The sequence below is a fragment of the Erpetoichthys calabaricus genome, chromosome 13 (assembly GCF_900747795.2).
Source record: "Erpetoichthys calabaricus chromosome 13, fErpCal1.3, whole genome shotgun sequence".
NCBI classification, from domain to species: Eukaryota; Metazoa; Chordata; class Cladistia; order Polypteriformes; family Polypteridae; genus Erpetoichthys; species Erpetoichthys calabaricus.
The window spans coordinates 46,243,953-46,258,122 of NC_041406.2; the positions used below are offsets into that span (position 1 = coordinate 46,243,953).

The 14,170-nt window shown below is 35.4% G+C and overlaps 1 protein-coding gene across 5 annotated transcripts in view; it reads left to right on the plus strand.

Annotated features, from left to right (window-relative positions):
- The window catches only part of tbc1d5 (TBC1 domain family, member 5), a 637,433-nt gene that overhangs the window by 138,600 nt on the left and 484,663 nt on the right, over positions 1-14,170 (plus strand). For all 5 annotated transcript variants that reach the window (XM_028818192.2, XM_028818195.2, XM_051935905.1 and 2 more), the window contains exon 2: positions 5,921-5,964. The gene's annotated coding sequence lies outside the window, so the exon portion shown is untranslated. The remainder of the gene's footprint in view (positions 1-5,920; positions 5,965-14,170) is intronic.

Genomic DNA, 14,170 nt, shown 5'->3' on the forward strand with positions numbered 1-14,170 from the left:
GAAGTCTACATCTTCATTTTTGGTTGTTTGACAGTTGAGAGTTGTTTGTCTCTTCTGAATGCCAATTTGTTTATGTTTGGCTTTTCATTCTTAATCTGGCTGCTTTTAATAATTGACTTTAGATCGTGACAATCTGTGCTGGGTATTATCGTATCTTAGATGATTAAATATAATATGCTGTTTTATGGTTAATTAATAAATCAAAATAAAGTTTTCTTGAATAGGTCCCTCTTCACAAAATGACTAAAGAGCATATAACTGAAAATAACATCAAATACAAATCATATAGTACTAAACAGTTACGCAAAAGGTTTTTAGGGAAAGAAAAAATAAAAAAATACAGATAACAGAAATCTCCGGAGAACAAAGATGTTTATTTCAGATATTCGTATTTTTGTGTGATTGAAAACTGAACAGTTTGATTTACTTGGATATTATTTAAGCAAGTTACGTTTTCTGGTCTATGAATATTTTATTGCTTTGAGATATAAAACAGGAATCCAAGCAATGATACTTTATCTTTTGGTTTGGTGTACATCAGGTTATAAAGGGAATGAATGCAACAAATGGTTTAATCATAGCTCATTTTGTATGTTGTCAGAAATAAAAAAGCTGTAGACTGAGTTTCTTTTTATTCTGTAAGTTGTGATTTATAATAGTCATATATTTTTTGTTTGTTTTTTTTTCTTTACTATATGTTTCAACAAGCACATATGTGACTTTTCTATACATAAATAGTTAAACATATTGCTGTACTTTTAAGTTTCAGGGACATCTGCTGTAAGAAACCTTAGTCTGTGCAAAATGTGGACAGATTGCCAAAAGTACAGTAGGCATTCACAGTTGTAGTGTTCTGTCTTTCTGTTAAGTCTAATAATAATAATATAAGATTATGTATACTCTTGTTTGACTTGAAGATTCTAAAATCTGAAATGGATAATTGTATACCTACTTAATTAAAATCTAATCTAATTTTAAGTAAACCATGCCATTGTGCAAGTTTTAATACAATATCTGAGGAAAGAAGTTAATCTTCTAATGATGCAATTGTGTAAAATCTCTGATTGGGTTTATTTGTCTTCATTTGTATTATTTACTCTTGAAGCCTATATACCATGTGTATTTTTAGTTATATACAGTATGTGGTATATAATCTATAATATAAGCAAAGTGTAGGCAGGTTCATGCAGAAAACAAACAGGAAAATAATTTCTTGTTTCTGTTAAATATACTTAGGGGTGAATTAAATTTTCTCCAGTGTGTGAAATTAAGGATGTATATCTTAGATAAGTTAAAACACAATAGTTAAGTGTTTATGTGTAAGTTTGGACACACCTACTCATAGAAGCGTGTCCTTTGTGATCTATAATTTTCTACATTTTAGTGTAATAGAGAAGACAACAGTACTGTGAATTAATAGTTATAGAATTATGAAGTGACCATAAAATATGTTAAATAAAGCAGTCTTATATTTTATATTCTTCAAACTAGACACCCGTTTTCAATGGTAGCTGCTTTGTACTCTCTTTTTATTTTCTCAACCAGCTTTATAAGGTAGCCTCCTGGAATGCTTTTCAAGTGGTCTTGAAATAGTTTCCTCATGTGCTGAGCACTTGTTGTTGGCTTTTCTTTCTTATTGAAAAACAAATGATGGCTCAACTAGGCACAGACATAATAAGGAGTGCCACTGCAGAATCTTGTAGTATTCCTGCGTATTAAATTTGATTTCATTTCTAAATAAAATGCAGACAGAATTACCAGTAGTGGATGCCACATGCCATTACACCATCTCCCCCATGCTTCATGGTATGCAGTCACTTACAGTCATCTCCATTCACCTTCTCTGCATCTCATAATTTAGAAATCTCAATAGTGGACTAATCAGATGATGGGCAAATTTCCACTCATCTGATACCCACTGCCTTTTTTTGGCCTAAGTAAGTGTCTCCTTACTTGTCTCCTAGTTTTTGGTTTGCATAAATTCTACCATGAAGGCCTTAATGATGCAGTCTTCTCAACAGCTAATTGCTGTTTGAACTTGGAGAAGCATTTATGTGGGGTAGTCTCTGAAGTGCATTTAGTTGGTTATTTCTGAGGTTGGCAACTCTAATAAACATATACGGTGCATTGTGTTATAGCTTTTGTTCTGCCTCATGAGATCTCATGAGAACTGTTTTATCATAGCATGGTGCAGTTTCTGCAACAGCACTTGAAGAAACCATCAAGGGTCTTGACATTTTCCAGATTGACAAACCCTCATGTTGTTTCTCTTTGCTAAACTGAATTATTCTTTCCATTTCATTGGCTGCAACAGCCAGAAACAATCGCCTTCTACTCAATACACAAGCTACTTTATCACAGTACAACTAATTGGCTGAAACGCATTAATGAAGAAGAACAAAATTCCACAAATTCACACCATCGTATTTAGGATGTTGTAATGACTGTAGTTCAGCATTTTTCCACTCTAAATTTGGTTAAAGTTCTAAATGAAAAGCACTTGTTTGTTTTGGGAGGCATAGTTCAAAAATATTTAGAAACAAATTTCAAGTATTTAATCCTATATCTTTATATCCAAATGTCACTTGAAAATTCAGTTAAAAATATCCAAACCTTCGAGTGGTACCACATCCTTTATACTCAACTCTTGGAATTCACTTAAATTAGCATAATGTTGAAGATGTCAGGATTCACTGAGCACTGCATTTTATTATTTTTGTTTCTTTGATCAAGGTCTACTATATTACCAAAGATTTGTGAAATATAAATTGTCATAGTATTATATTCATGTCATTGTCTTGATCTTTCTGTTTTCTGAGCAAAATAATTTAAATGAAATGCAGATTCTTAATTAAATTAATCATTCTTTTATTTGTTTCATTAGTCTGTTCTGCTGGCCATTTTGATTGAGTGTGGCAAATGAAATTCATCAAAGAATTACAGCCATGAATTTATTTTCCTTAAAGAGAACAGCAAACCTTAAATTAGTAAGCCTAAATCACCTGATGTCCTAATCCTGTAGACATGCCTTAACCATAGAATCCCTGAAGCCTACGAAAAAACTTGTAATCACAGCCCACCTCAAATTCCTTCGCACCTGTCCTTCAACGTCTTTTTATTTTGTAAATGTGTCGATCAGCACAAGCAGCCTGCTGTCCCATTCCCCCCACCCCACTTTGACGGAGTTCAACTCGAGCAAAAAGTTCTCCCAGCTCAAGCCAAGGCTCCTTATCTACATTTGAGGTGCCTGGAGTTGTATAGGGAAAATAATACAGTATATCGTTATTTGGAATACATGCATTTCATGTGTGTTCCGTGTCTACAAAGATCTGGGTAAGTGTAGGATGAAATGTGAGGCAGGAATTGTTAAACGCATAACTAAAAAAGAAATGTTTTTCATATTTTAGTAATAATTGACAAAATGTAGACATGAAGTATATAATGTGTGAAGACTGGAGTCCAAATATCAAATAAACACTTTCGCAGAAGGTACAAATATAACAAAACAAGTGCGCTTTTATTCAAGAATATAACTGTGAAAAAAGAAAGTGGGTTAGGGTACGATACTGACATGGCAGCTTGTGTGGTGCAGTGGTAAGAACTGCTGACTCGTAATCAACAGATTGCTGGTTTGATTCCGAGTATGACCGGTTTGAATAGTGAGCTGCACTTATTGTTACTATTATAGAATAAAAACACACATTTGATTTGAGTCTGTAAGAGCCGGTGTAAATTTATGCTGTTTGGAAAAGTTAGTGTTTTTTTTTTTTTTATTCAGTTTTATTCTCTCAGTCATGTTCATTCTTCCCAGATCTGATACTGCTGTTTTCAAATAAAGATGCGCTAAAACAGAGGTGAACTCAGATGAGGATGGGGATGAGGGTTCTACATCGGAGAAAGCCCTGCCTACAAGAAACATCCACTTACACATAAAAACAATGCAGTTGCACCAGGCGTAAAGGCAAAAGATGGCACCGTTTGGATGCAGCAACAGGTCGGGCGTCATCCTGCGAGCCAATGTGCCACACGTGTGTCCTTCAAAGAAAAAATAGGGCTTACAGAGCACACCAAAGTATCATGCAAAGTCCTCTTTGTGGTTATGTTTTGTGATGGTCTTTATATCCATCCATCCATTATCCAACCCACTATAATCTAACTACTGGGTCATGGGGGTCTGCTGGAGCCAATCCCAGCCAACGCAGGGCGCAATGCAGGAAACAAACCCCGGGCAGGGCGCCAGCCCACCGCAGGGCGCGCACACACACACACCAAGCACACACTAGGGACAATTTAGAATTGCCAATGCACCTAACCTGCATGTCTTTGGACTGTGGGAGGAAACCGGAGCACCCGGAGGAAACCCACGCAGACACAGGGAGAACATGCAAACTCCACTCAGGGAGGACCCGGGAAGCGAACCCAGGTCTCCTAACTGCGAGGCAGCAGCGCTACACACTGCGCCACCCGGTCTTTATATGAGAAACATTTATATGTTACTTATATAAAAAAGCCACATCAAATGTTATTTACCTATTTACCTTGATTTATTTACTTATCTCCCTGCAGCGTAAAATCACAAGTAGACTGCAGAGCTTCCTGTGTTTGATTTATAAAAAAAAAAAAAAAAAAAAAAGCAAACTTTTCCATAAGTACCATAAATTTACACCGGCTGTTAGACTCAAATCAAATGTATGTTTGTATTCTATAATAATAACAATAAGAGCAGCTCACTACTCAAATCGGTTGTGCTTGGAATTGAACTGCCGACCTCTTGATTAGGAGTCAGCAGTTCTTTCCACTACACCACCCAAGCTACTGTGGCAGCATCGTACCCTAACCCAATTTCTTTTTCTATGGTTATATTCTTGAATAAAAGCGCACTTGTTGTGTTATATTTGTACCTTTTGCGAAAGTGTTTATTTAATATTTGGACTCTAGTCTTCACACATTATACAACTTCATGTCTACATTTTGTCAATTATTACTAAAATATGAAAAACATTCTTTTTTAGTTATGTGTTCAACAATTCCTGTCTCACATTTCATCCTACACTTACCGCAGATCGTTGTGACACGGAACACACATGAAGTGCATATATTCCAAATAACGATATACTGCATTATTTACTGTACACTATACAACTCCAGTTACCTCACATGCAGATAAGGAGCCTTGGCTTGAGCTGGGAGAAATTTTTGCTGAGTTGAGCTCCGTCAAGTGGGTGATGGGACAGCAGGGTGCTTGCTGCTTGTGCTGATCGATACATTTACAGTACAAAACAAAAGACTGATGGTGAGATGCGAAGGGTTTTAAGGTGGTCCAGGATTACGAGTTTTTTCGTATGCTTCAAGGATTCTAGTGTTAAACAAACATGGTTGTGCTTGACTTCTGTCTCTTTGAAAGTCTTTTTAGAACTGTTGAGTTTTCAACAATAAAGCAGAAATTTTATATTTTAGGTAATAAGGAGTATATCAGTATGCAAGTGAAGAGTGTGACAGGATCTTGTGTGAAGATTTACTTCAATGGCGTTTAATTCCTGAAGTTTATTAGAGTAATCCAAGATATCTGATAGAGACAAAACCGCAGAAGAATTAATTCCTTCCTTGTGCCTTGCTGAACTGTTGATTTTTTTGTACTAAACTGTCCTAGCTTTGCTCCTCTATATTTATGGCTAAGTTTGTATGTAGATCATGTAGGGATGATAACCCATCTAGGTTTTTGACTTGCACATATTGTTACCAGAATACATTTTAGTTCTCAAGGAAGCCAAATTTGGGTCAGTGGATTTGAAAATTGATGGATGTGTCATTTTATTTTTCTGTTTGTTAACAATTTAATCTTTGTAGAAAAGGGTGTGGATCTATATGTTTTTCTCATAGATTGTTGCAAACTTTTTATTTACAAATTTTCTGTTTACAGAATCATCTTAAAGAGCAAATTGCTAATGCTGGTTACATTAGAAGGTGAGTACTGCAACTAAGCTTCACTTAGGATATTGAAGCAAATCTGTTTTTATCTAAGAATAAATAAGTCATAAAAATAAATAACATGATATTCCGTATAGGATACATAAAGATATATTTTTTTCAATAATTTATGAAAGAATATTCAGACACATTATTTTTAAACCGCAAAGTATATCTCTGTGTTACATACACGGTCATTTCTGTTGGCAGTGAAAAATTTACTTCTGCTATGAAAATTAGTTTTTGCAATTTTGCAAACATAAAATTATCAAAATTGAGGAAAATTTCATTAGTCCTGTAGGTCTGCTATTTATTTTTTGAGTTATTGTAGGAGTTGCTTTATGGAATTATTTATCTGATGATTTATTTATGTATTTCATTATTTATTTATTTGATTATTTAGTAAATTATTTATCCATTGAATTATTAATGCATCTTCATGACAAGTTTTAAATTATTTATAACTTAATTTTGAGATTATTACATTTAGATGCTGTATTGTTACAGAATAAGATTAGATTTTCACATTATTCTTTGCCTGAAAATTAAAGTTACCTCTAAGGCTATTTTATGTTTATTGAAAGGGATGCAGTATTTTACTTAATATGATGTGCAATGAGTTTATGCTGGTGAATTAAAAAAAAAAAGTTTATTTTCACAAATTCTCCTCAGTTCTAAACAACCTATTTTAATGTTTTTTTAAGATTTAAATCCAAGCATAATTCATTCTTATGTACTATAGTAACATATTTAATTTTGTGTAATTTATCTTAATATAAGTATTGAATAGTATTATCGTGTTATGAGACTTCATTAAAATCTGCAGGGGATGGCCAGTTTCTAATTGTTATACCTTGAGATACATCATGCAGTATTTGAAAAGTATTATAAAAAAGTGCTTTTTTTTATTCAATATTTAGTGTAATTTTTTAGAAATGTATTTATCACAGCTGAAATTCCTTGCTATCTAGTAACATTTTTCTAAATTACTGGAAACATTTCAATTAACCAATTTTATGTCCTACTCAAACACATATAATGTTGTAGAAGATGCAATAAAATGGTTCATGCATAAGACTTTGAAATAAGCCGTATTTGTAAAAATGGTTATGTGTGATAGAGTGCAAGTGTGGCTGCTATGAAAAACTGGTGCCCTGACCAGAGCTGTTTTCCTACATTTTGTCCAGTATTCTTAAATTCAGCTCAGTTCACCCCATGACCCTGAATTGCAATGAGCAGGCTTGAGAATGTTATGTATTATGTTGAGCAATGTAAGAAGAAAAAAATGGCCAATTATCTCTCCAGTCATTAAGTAAACTGGAAGCCCAAGATTCATTGTCTTTGTGAATACTGAAGGTTGACACAGAGAATGAAATGCATCTCTGTTGCCCAGGGAAGGTATTTTTCCCTAAATAATTCAGAATAGCTTTTAAAAAAATTAAACTTTCCATTTTTCAGAAGTTAAAAATAATATTCTCCACTTTATTTTAATAATTTTTAAATAAAGTATGTTATGTTTGGCTTAGCAAGTGATATACAAGTAATGTATTCAATGTAAAAATTGACCAGTAATAACTCAGCTCCATATTATACAGGTAAACTTTAACTGCTGTTACCTTGATTTTTAAACTGTGAAAATGACAATATTGTTGATACAGAATGAAAGAGACATTTTCATGCATTGTAATTCTCCTTAATGTTACACAGATACTTGAGATTAAAATAAAATTGTATTGCTAATAAAATGTTATACTACTTCTTGCAGAATAGTAGGGTTCTCAGCTGAGGCTATGCTGAAGGCCATATATTCTTTAAAATGTGAGATTGAATAATTACATGGCATTCCATCTTCATTTTAAAGCAAAGAGAGTTCGCTGTTCTCTCTGATCAAACAAAAGAAAAGTATCCAGTAAGCTAAAGCTAATAAGCATAATAACATCAGCATATATAAACATAATATGCTAGTTTTTTCTTTTTTAAACTAGTAGGGGGCAGAGCCCTACTTGCTTCGCTCGCCTACCCCCAGGTGGGCGCTATGCGCTAGCCACTTCGTGGATCTGCCGCTTGCGCATGGGTAAGCGTATGTACAATTTAAACAGATTGTTATTTTCATGGGAATTGTTATACAGTTAGGTCCATAAATATTTTGACATAGACAACTTTTTTCTAATTTTGGTTCTGTACATTACCACAATGAATTTTAAATGAAACAACTCAGATGCAATTGAAGTGCAGACTTTCAGCTTCAATTCAGTGGGGTGAACAAAACGATTGCATAAAAATGTGAGGCAACTAAAGCATTTTTTTAACACAGTCCCTTCATTTCAGGGGCTCAAAAGTAATTGGACAATTGACTCAAAGGCTATTTCATGGGCAGGTGTGGGCAAGTCTGTCGTTATGTCATTATCAATTAAGCAGATAAAAGGCCTGGAGTTGATTTGAGGTGTGGTGCTTGCATGTGGAAGATTTTGCTGTGAACAGACAACATGCGGTCAAAGGAGTTCTCCATGCAGGTGAAAGAAACCGTCCAAAACAGAAAAAAACCCATCCGAGAAATTGCTCCAATATTACGAGTGGCAAAATCTACAGTTTGGTACATCCTGAGAAAGAAAGCAAGCACTGGTGAACTCAGCAACGCAAAAAGACCTGGACATCCACGGAAGACAACAGTGATGGATGATCGCAGAATCATTTCCATGGTGAAGAGAAACCCCTTCACAACAGCCAACCAAGTGAACCACACTCTCCAGGGGGTAGGCATATTGATATCCAAGTCTACCATAAAGAGAAGACTGTATGAAAGTAAATACAGAGGGTGCACTGCAAGGTGCAAGCCACTCATAAGCCTCAAGAATAGAAAGGCTAGATTGGACTTTGCTAAAGAACATCTAAAAAAGCCAGCACAGTTCTGGAAAAACATTTTTGGACAGATGAAACCAAGATCAACCTCAACCAGAATGATGGCAAGAAAAAAGTATGGAGAAGGCGTGGAACCGCTCATTATCCAAAGCATACCACATCATCTGTAAAACACGGTGGAGGCAGTGTGATGGCTTGGGCGTGCATGACTGCCAGTGGCACTGGGACACTAGTGTTTATTGATGATGTGACACAGGACAGAAGCAGCCGAATGAATTCTGAGGTGTTCAGAGACATACTGTCTGCTCAAATCCAGCTAAATGCAGTCAAATTGATGGGGCAGCGTTTCATGATACAGATGGACAATAACCCAAAACATACAGCCAAAGCAACCCAGGAGTTTATTAAAGCAAAGAAGTGGAAAATTCTTGAATGGCCAAGTCAGTCACCTGATCTTAACCCAATTGAGCATGCATTTCACTTGTTGAAGACTAAACTTCTGACAGAAACGCCCACAAACAAACAGCAACTGAAAGCCGCTGACAGAGCATTAAAAAGGAGGAAACCCAGCATCTGGTGATGTCCATGAGTTCAAGACTTCAGGCTGTCATTGCCAGCAGAGGGTTTTCAACCAAGTATTAGAAATGAACATTTTATTTTCAGTTATTTAATTTGTCCAATTACTTTTGTGCCCCTGAAATGAAAGGATTGTGTTAAAAAATGCTTTAGTTGCCTCACATTTTTATGCAATCATTTTGTTCACCCCACTGAATTAAAGCTGAAAGTCTGCACTTCAACTGCATCTGAGTTGTTTCATTTAAAATTCATTGTGGTAATGTACAGAACCAAAATTAGAAAAAAAGTTGTCTCTGTCCAAATATTTATGGACCTAACTGTATATGCATAATAGACCTATTTTACATTACAGCGAGTAATTAACCATAGAAAAAAAATACGTAGTAAAACGTAATAAATCGAAATAAAATTATGTTTCATGTGGTGTTAGAGGTATTTGTTGCGTTATACGTTTTCATTCTGTTTGGCTTTGAAATTAACATGCAAATACTTTTACGTGTTTGGAGTTACATTGTGACAACAGAACGTATAACTGCCCGTGAGTGAATATTGTTTCTTTCTCTCTAATAAATAAACCAACTTTTTTGAATTTTTGTCCCTGTGATTTTTAATTATCCTAGCAAAACCTATTCTAACGGAAACTGTAAACGTTTTAATACCAGCGTATCAAGATCTCCTTTGGTGTTTAATGTTATCCGCGGACGAAGTACTACATTACCTTTCTTGTCGCCTGTTACAATTTTACATGTCAGAATTGTTCAGCCAATTTTGAATACAACATCTTGTCCTATCGCATAGCCCATCACTCATACATAAATTACGCAATAACATTATGATACTTCCTTCTGTCAACAGTAATCCGGCCGGTGGAAGACACACATATATGGTATACAGTTGAAGTCACATGTTTTCTATACACCTAGGGTGAATTCTTTAAAAATCACTTAATAACCCCTCCACAGATTTTATATTAACAAACTATAAATTTGGCATATTGTTTAAGACATCTACTTTGTGCGAGACAAAGGTCATTTCTTTCAACAATGGTCACAGACCTGAGTATTTCACTTTTTTTTTAACTATATCACAATTCCAGTAGGTCACAAGTTTGCATACACTTTATTAACTGTTCCTTTAAACAGCTTGGAAAATTCCAGAAAATGATGTCAAGCCTTTAGGCAATTCGACATTTAGCTTCTGATAGCCAGTTAACCTACTTGGAGTCAGCATGTGGATGTATGTTAAGGCCTTCAGTCAAACTCACTGCCTCTTTGGTTGACATAATGGGAAACTCAAAAGAATTCAGCCAAAACCTCAGAAAAAAAAAATTGTGGACCTGCAAAAATCTGGTTCATCTTTGAGAACAATTTTTCCAAATGCCTGAAGGTCTCACGCTTACCTGTACAAACAATAATACTCAAATATAAACACCATGGGACCACACAGCCAACACTCCACTCAGGAAGGAGACCTTTCTGTCTCCTTGAGAAGATCATACTTTGGAATGAAAAGTGCAAATCAATCCCAGAACAACAGAAAAGGATGTTGTAAAGATGCTGGAGGAAACACCTAGACAAGAATCTATATCCACAGTAAAACAAGTCCTATATAACTGGAAAGGCAGCTCAGCAAGGAAAAAGCCAAGGCTCCACAGCTGCCATAAAAAAGCCAGACTGCAGTTTGCAATGCCACATGGGGACAAAGATCTTGCCTTCTGGAGAACTGTTCTCTGGTCTGATGAACCCAATCTCACAATATAATTGTTAGGCCATAATGACCATTGTTATGTTTGGAGGAAAAAGGGTGAGACTTGCAAGCCAAAGAACACCATTGCAATCATCAAGCATGGGGGTATGAGCATCATGTTGTGGGGGTGCTTTGCTGTAGGAAGGACTGATGCACTTCACAAAATAGATGGCATCATGGGTAAGAAAAATGATGTAGCTATACTATAACAACATCTCAAGAGCTCAGCAAGGAAGTTGAAGCCCAGTCACAAATGGGTCTTCCAAATTGACAGTGACCCCAAGCATACCTCCAAAGTTGTGGCAAATAATAAGAACAGCAAGGTCAATGTATTGGAATGGCCAACACAAAGCCTTGAGCTCAATCCGATTGAAAATTTTGGGGCAGAACTGTAAAAGCATATGCGAGCAAGGAGGCCTGTCACAGTTACACCAGTTCTGTATGTAGGAATGGGCCAAAATTCCAATAACTTATTGTAAGAAGCTCGTGGAAGGCTACCGGGGACATTTGGCTCAAGTAGAACAATTTAAAGGCAATGCTACCAAATTATAAAATAAGTGTATGTAAACTTATGACCTACTGGAATTGTGATATAGTCAATAAAAAGTGAAATAATCTGCCTATGTACTTATAGTTTGTTAGAATAAAATCTGTGGATGGGTTATAAAGTGAATTTAAAAAATTCCCCCTAAGTGTATAGAAAACATCTGACTTCAACTGTATACCATGTATGTGTGCCTATATATATCTAACTACATAATGTATATATTAGGCTTTTTGGCTATAATCTGCTTCTGCCTGTAGCTTTTATCTTCCAGGCTTAACTTTGGATGGTCCTGACTTGGGACCTATGTTGTGAATTAGCCCTTTTTCATGTACAAATGGTTAAGACTGGCATGAATATTTAAGCTAGGGAAAGAAAAGTACATGCACTACTCTGCTGTTAGTGGCTTGATGTTACATTGCTCCATTTTAATTTTGTTTTGTAATGGTACCCATGACTACAGAAAATGAACTAGAGTAGCTTAGTTCTCTAATTTATATCATCAGTTGCACACTGGGGGATGCAACCTGTATGAGTATTAGCATTAGTTAAAGACACAAGTTAAGACTTGTCCATTTTATTTTGTCTTAAACTATACTACATATAGACTTTATAGAGTTCCACATCCAGTGGTTGAAGTGGTGCTGAGAACATTTGCAATTCACTGTTTTTGGCTGTACATTTCTCAGTTTTAATTTTTCTCCGTTGAGCTTCTTGCCATTGATGCAAGTTCCTTATAGGTATTTAGAGCTGGGGTTCTTATCCTTTTTAATCTAAGGATCCAAATAAGAAAATAAATACCATACTAGGACCGAAGAAGAGGATTATTAGCATAATGACAGTAAAGCCATACACAAACTAATAACAATGGCTGTATAGTAAACAGTACGTTTTTGTTTCCATTCAAGTAATCGCACATGAGTGTTAATAAAAGAGAAAATTGGAAACCAAGCGTACCTTTTTTTAAGTAATGTTTTTCAAATGTCCTCCGCTATTAACAGAGCATTCTTCTAAATGCTGTACATTAATAAATTATTCAACATCCTGGTTTTCGTTTAACAATTTAATAAACAGAGTAAAAAAGACGGAGTCACGTAAGTAAATTATATTTCAAAATTTATACACTATCTTTATTTTATATGGGTGATAGGATAAATCTTGATGAAGAATTTGTCCAACAATCCATTCCAACGTGTTTTCAGCTGATGTCATGCTAATCACTGAAGTCCGCTTTTCAGCCCGTCTCATCCTTTTGATATTTTCTTGCATTGCTAGAGTTCTTAATGGTCCATCAAGCAAAGTCCTTCACACTGTCAGCACACTGAGATGTATTAAAGCACTTTTAAATAGTGTTAATAAAAGAAATTAATTCTTCCAGTGACATATTAAAATTAATACAAAATTGTCTTTGCATGTCCATTACAGATTTGGATTCAATGTATGTCATAATGACTAGCACGTGATGAGGCATCAACGATTTGTCCATGACCACTGAAACTGCATTTAGAAAAAAATGCTGGCACCACACTATATATGACATGCTGTCTCACCCCTACAACACCCCATACTGTCATATTCTTGTGTCTCACCATTTACATTTCCACATTTCAAACCAGCACTGCGGTCCTTTCACCTTACAAACTGTACTTGTTTGTCTTTTCTCCCTCTCTCAGCTTGTGTCTTTGCTTTTAAGTCATCTCAGTTTGACAGTCTCACAGACTGGGGTTGTGGGGAATATTAATTATGTTGTCCTGTTGTTGAAATGAAAGCTCTCTGTGAATCAACAGCGGTGTTGTTTATAGGCTATGTGTCAGATCGCATACTATGACAATAAACAGTATGCTTAATTGAGGGTGGTGTGTTACTCAACACAAAATTCATGCTTAGTTGAACTTGGGAAATTCTACTACACAATTATGTGGCGACCTATCAAAAACATGTCCACGTCACAACTCATAGTTTAAAAACACTGCTAGAGTGACACAGCTTAATTTTATGAACAACACTAATCTTCAGATCTCACAATTTAGCCTTGACAGATGAACTAGGTCTATTGCCTATATCGTAAATACACAAATCAGAAAGGCATCAAATGTGGTGGCTCCACTAGGTTTGTTTTCTGTTAAAATTTATCCAGCACTGAGTTCTTTTTAATGAAATTTTTGCTTAGTGGTTTCTGTTTTGGGTACCACCTAGTTAAAAAAGCCTGAGAAGAGAGGAACCTGTAGACAGTTTGAACTGGCTAGTTTTCTTTTTTTCACTTGAGCCTTTCATAAAAATAATTGCTTGCTTCCTACTTTTTATGGTTTCAGAATATCTGTTTGCCTCAGAATCACTGGTAAAGAGATCTATAAAGCATCTGGTAAAATTTTGTTAAGGTAGTTTTGTTGAAGAGGTCTGATCATGTCTGTCATCAACTTGCATAATGTCATATTATCTTTAAATGATGATGCATTTTGAGATGTAAGTTTTGGAAAT